This window comes from Lactuca virosa, chromosome 8, assembly GCF_052849685.1.
Source record: "Lactuca virosa cultivar CGN04683 chromosome 8, Lactuca_virosa_CGN04683_v6, whole genome shotgun sequence".
NCBI lineage: Eukaryota > Viridiplantae > Streptophyta > Magnoliopsida > Asterales > Asteraceae > Lactuca > Lactuca virosa.
In genome coordinates this window covers 237,549,582-237,555,581 of record NC_136433.1, presented here as the reverse complement: position 1 = coordinate 237,555,581, position 6,000 = coordinate 237,549,582, and the positions used below count along the sequence as shown (strand labels likewise).

The 6,000-nt window shown below is 43.7% G+C and overlaps 1 pseudogene; it reads left to right on the top strand.

Annotated features, from left to right (window-relative positions):
• The first annotated feature begins 5,209 nt into the window (after nucleotides 1-5,209).
• On the top strand, nucleotides 5,210-5,626 carry LOC145131344 (mitochondrial import inner membrane translocase subunit TIM23-1 pseudogene; annotated as a pseudogene).
• The last annotated feature ends 374 nt before the right edge of the window (nucleotides 5,627-6,000 follow it).

Here is a 6,000-nt window from a genome sequence, read left to right as displayed (position 1 = left end):
TTCGCCCAAGAGTCTAACTGACAAAGGCTACCCTAGCCTATCTACCACACAGACCCAATCCATCGATCATGGAGTTTCCCTACTCCAAACTTGATCTAACACCTTAAATAAGTCAGTTATTACTGGGTCCCATCCTCATGAGTCATACACTTACCGATTCACGATACCACCTGACACCATATAGTTCGCTAGAACGCTAAGATCACAGAACGCACCGATCTTTCCATCATTTTATCACTGGTTCAGAGACTTATGACCAATAGCACATGCTTTGAGCATAACCTCGAATTTCTAAATGGTCCACTCACCCATGATAACCTAACCAGATGGGCCTCGCCCACGCGTCTCACCCAAACAATCATAGCCAGAAGGGCTCGGCAACAAGTCTCACCCAGACTAGATAACAATAATGATCACGACTCAAATCGAATGAGAGTTGTGCTCCTATCACAGTCTTACAACCCTTTCCTACAACAGCCAACTTATCCTAGCAGATACTACGAACAACATGCAATCTCGCCATACCTCCACAATCGCCATGGGCGCAACCCATGGTCTTGCCGACCATCCACAATAGCAATCCAAAATCAATCATAATTCGAAACCCCATCCTGCTAAACTCCAATCAGGTTTTTGGATTATGCTTTGAACCCCAAATCCTTCATCAGACATGAACATGCTGAGAGGTTCTAACACAACCCTCAACCTGAACCTAGTCACGATCCCATAATGTGTCACTACTGATGCTTCTTGTCCTCAGACATGATAACCTGAACCTTCAGCATTTTCTTTCGTGATTATAACCGAACAATGATCATTATACTAAGCATAAAACCCGGCTCATTCCACCACCATTATTGACTCATCGCCTGCCCTAGATTATGAAATTCCACATTAATTCTCACTTGGAAATACTCCTATTAATCCAAACGATTCTCCCTCACTTCGATTCAGCTGCACTTTGCCAACCTCATAACCATTGGATTATGAACAATCTCACAACCTTACTACTCTACCATCACCATCTTGAGCATACAATATTTAAGATTTCTGACTAAACAATTTAGGGTACACCCACCCCAAAACTAGGTTAAACACATCACTACTCTTGATGAATAAACCTAACATCGGAATAGATAGAGTAGTCGATCCAACAACTCACTTACTACTGGGCAGAACCAAAGGATACATGCATCAACCACGCCCTGAAGGTATAAATCTTAATACAACTATCCTTACACACGCGATCTGACCAGTCATTCACTGGCTCGGAACCAAAAATGATACCTATGAATCCTGCATTTAGATCCAATATGATCACACTGCAACTTCCACAGACTCAATGCATTAAAACCCTCAAATCCATACGATTGTCGATCCTTCAAGCAGAACACTCATTCTTCGCCACTTAAGGCTTACTCTATCGTTGGCCGATGTCTCCCACGTCGAAGCCTAAAACCGGATCATACATATACCTTCAAAGTACTGCTCTCGGTATGCAAAATGGCATATGACAACTCCTAGGAATATAATAACTAGACCATCATAAAGAAAACATGATCCTTAGGTGGAGAATTAACTATAATGGACATAACGTCTCACATACACACTCACATGATCATATGCATAAATAATAACAACATGAAGGAAGCAAATAAGATACATACTGGAAACAACATCTAATGGAACTCGGGTCTCCTCGGCCTGCAACTGAAATTCTCGGCTCATCATCACTAGAGCCTCCACTTCGCCCTCACGGCCATCTGTGATCCTCAGCATAGCTGGAGTAGGTACCCTCACCGCTCCACTCATCAATCACGGACAATCAGCCTTCTTGTGGACCACCTGTTTGCAGTGAAAAACACATCAGACTCAAAGCCCGAGGATAATCCCTTCTAAAATAACAACCTGGCCGCAACTGAATCAGCCTCTCCCTTTCTCACGACAGCTCCCCTCGTGAGTCCTCCCACACTTGGCACAACGGCCCTGACCCTGATGACCTCCTGACCGTGAATCCTGAGTCTTGGATCTCTTCGCCTAATCCACTGCGGTATGAACATACCCCGACCCACGCTTCAACCGGAGTTGTAACTTAATCTCCCCTTCTCGGGCTCTATCAATCACATCATCCAAAGTCTTGCAGCTCGACAGGCTCACAAACTCTCGAATATCATCCCGCACCATATCATGTGTAACACCCCAAAAAATCATAAAAATTTAAAACTTTTTAAAAACAACCATAAACCATCATTGTTCACAAAAGAACCATTGATTAAAAAGTATTATTCAAAATCAAAGTTTTGTCAAGACCCAATAACACAAAACAAGAAGATGTGCACAATCACGTATTTGCTTTCCTGCGATCATCAGAAGTACCTGAAACAATAAACTGAAATTGTAAGCCAAGGCTTAGTGAGTCCCCCTCCCCCCCCCCCCCAAGTACCATCACACAATATATAAAATACATATATTAGCATGATTGGTCCACAACCTCCCGGCCACATACTGGTTGCACAACCTCCCGGTTGGATTACCCTGTCCCACAACCTCCCGGTTGGAATGCCCTGACCTATAACCTCCTAGTTGGAATGCCCCGATCTGTTGACAGATAACACAAAGCAGTAGTCTCAACCCACATAACATGCCAACCCATAATAGAAACAAGCATACTCAGCAAATAGATAATCATACAGCCAATAATCACAGGTATTCCTACAGGTCTACCAATCTAACACCTATTAGAAGCTATCATATATTCATATCGAACTACCGTGTGCTCAACATATCAACAAATAGTATGAAATAGGTTATCAAACCAATGGGTCGGCCTTGGTGCCTTTAACCCACAAAATACAGTGAGGAAAACTCATGTCTCAGTCTGAAAAAAAATTGAGTAAATCCCTGCTCCAAAAACCAACTCTACCCGACACATATTATACAAAATATTGCCCATCTTAAAAATTAATATCACATACCCAAAATACCCTTTGGTCAAAATTGGTCAAACTCAACAAACCAGCCGAGTCAACCCATCTGAGTCAACCAAGCTGAGTCAACCTAGCCGAGTTGACCCAACCTCATATGCGGGGCGTACTCATATGTACATGGGGAATACATCGTTTGACCAAGAAGTCGCGACGTGGACCCCGTAAGCGGAGCGTACCATTTGGTATGCCCAGCATACGCACCTGGTCAGCAAACCTTCTCAATACGTGCTTAATGCATCAAGTCTTTTCGTTCAAAACTAGATCTACGCCCGCAATATTGTCCTTGACCATAAAGTTCCCAACTTTGTGGTCTTGTATGGTCATAAAGTGCTTAACACTACCCCCCCCCCCCACACACACACACACATCTTAAGCCATTAAGACAACCAAACTCGTGCATGGGGAAGAACCGAGGTATGAACTTTATACCTTCTGGAGATTGAAGATGATGCAAGACTCCCAGATCAAATCTTCCTTCTAGCTTCCAAGCTTTACCACCACCTTCTCCTTCCTTCGAAATACACAAAAACACACTCTAAAGCTCAAAATGGAACAATTAGGCTAGGATTTGCAAGGGGGAACATTTCTAGTGATGGAGGCTGCAAATAGGATGTGGAAATGGGACTTAAGGTTCAATATATAGGGTCTAAACCCTAATAACTAAGGTTTAAGTCTAGACAGAGTACTCCCTGCGTACTCAAAGTATGCCCATCGTACTCCTAAAACGTCGTCGTTTCACCTTTAACCCCTTACGCCCAGCGTACCATCCAGGTATACCTCGCGTAAGGGCCAAAGTGAAAAAGTTACAATTTAAAGGGATTAGAAAGGAAACTTACCAAGACTCGAGTGTAAAAATTCTCCCCCACTTGGATCAGACTTTGTCCTCGAAGTCCGCTGAAGTGAACAGCTCCGAAAAATGCTCTCACATCTCAGACTCGGGTTCCCATTTCCATTTGGAACCCTTCTGAAGCTGCCACTAAACTTTGACTAAAGATACCACCTTGCTGCACAAGGTATTTGTCTTCTGGTCTAGGATTTCCACTAGTCTCTCCACATAATTGAGGTGATCATCAACCTGAATATCCATAAGGGAACAATTCTTAAATCATCAACCACGCACTTCCGAAGCTGCGAAACTTGGAAAGTGTTGTGGATCTGGTTGAGCTCCTCAGGCAAATCCAATATGTATGCCACCTTGCCAACCCTGGATACCACCCGAAACAGCCTAATATATCGAGGCCCCAACTTGCCCCTCTTCCTGAAGCATATTACACGCTTCCTAGGTGATACCTTCAGTAAGACCATTTCCTCGACCTGGAACTCCAACTCAAATCGACGTTTGTCGGCATAACTCTTCTGTCGACTCTGAGCTGTCTGAAGTCTCTGCCTAATCTGTTGGATGAGCTATGTCGTCTGAAGAACTACCTCAGTCCTTCCCATAAACCTATGACCAACCTCTCCCCAACACACTCGGGTACGACACTTCTTCCCATAGAGGAGTTCGAAAGGCGGCGCACTGATATTGAAGTGGTAGATGTTGTTGTACGAAAACTCAGCTAAGGGAAGGTAGGAGTCCCAACTCCCATCAAAATCAATGACACACACTCTCAACATGTCCTCTAGTGTCTGAATGGTCCACTCACTCTAACCGTCTGTCTGCGAATGATAAGCAGTGCTGAGATGCTACCTCGTACCCAGTTACTCCTCATGGAACTTCTGCCAGAAATGAGATGTCACTACTAGAAAACAGCTCTTTAATGACGCGCAAACAATGACACGCGCTGATAGTGGACACGCATTTGTGCGTGTCCTAAAAAATAATGTCAGTTTTCTAAAATTTGAAGGATAGAGGACACCCATTTTTGCGTGCCCTAAAATTAGTGTCCAACAAAAAAATAATAAAAACACGGAGGGCACCAATCAATTAAAAGCGTGTCGTGTAAATGTGTCGCTCTATATTTTTTTTAAGGAAGGCGCGGTCTCTGTTTTTTAATAGCCCATGGGGGAAATGAAATCCCAAAAAATTAAACACCCCGCCTGGATGCATCTCCTTCTTCTCCTTCTAAAATCCTCTACCAAAAAACCCTAATAATCCTTTAAGCAGTTCGTCTTCCTCTACCTCTGCATTCACTCTCTCTCTCTCTCTCTCTCTCTCTCTCTCTCTCCCCTTTGGAATCAGATTCTTGAAAGATCGAAACCCTAATCGTAGCCCTAACTACGACATGTCTTACCAACCGAGATCTTCAAATCACAACGAAAGCGACGGCCACCACGACAACCGTCGGCTATACAACCCTTACCAAGATCTTAGAGTCCCCGCACAAACCCTGTACAAACTTCCCACATCTCCTGAATACCTCTTTCAAGAGGAATCCATCGCTCAACGGCGTTCATGGGGCGAAAACCTGACATACTACACCGGCATCGGTTACCTCAGCGGCGCAGTAGTTGGCGCCGGGAAGGGTTTAGTAGAGGGGAAGAAGGCTTCTGAGGCTAGAGACACCATGAAACTTAGGGTTAATCGGAATGAAATGCGTGGTGACTGGATTAGCGACTGGAGCGTGGTGGCTGGATTAGCGACTGAAGCGCTTTACAAGGCGGCGACGGGCCCTAGGTCGGCGGCTGTTGTTTTGGATTGAGGCAAGCTCATCCACTCTACCCGTTTCTTCTATTGCTCAATCGAGATGAATATCATATACGGTGAGTAAAATATGAATTTCAACCCATTTTTGTACATTTTGCCAAAAAATTCAACCATCTACAGATTCAATTTTGTTGCAATATACTTCAACTTTGGCAGATGAGTTTCTCATGCTAACTACCTATTATAATACGATATGATCGGAGATGAATACTTCTGACTAATTGTTTTGGCAGATTTGGTTATTACCGGTGGTTTATCGTTGGTTAAAAGGGGGTATGCCAGGGTTCAAATTAGGGTCCATGAATTATAGATTTATGAAATTGTGATGATGAGAAGATATCGAGCAGTGAAGATTCAGAAGATTTTTCA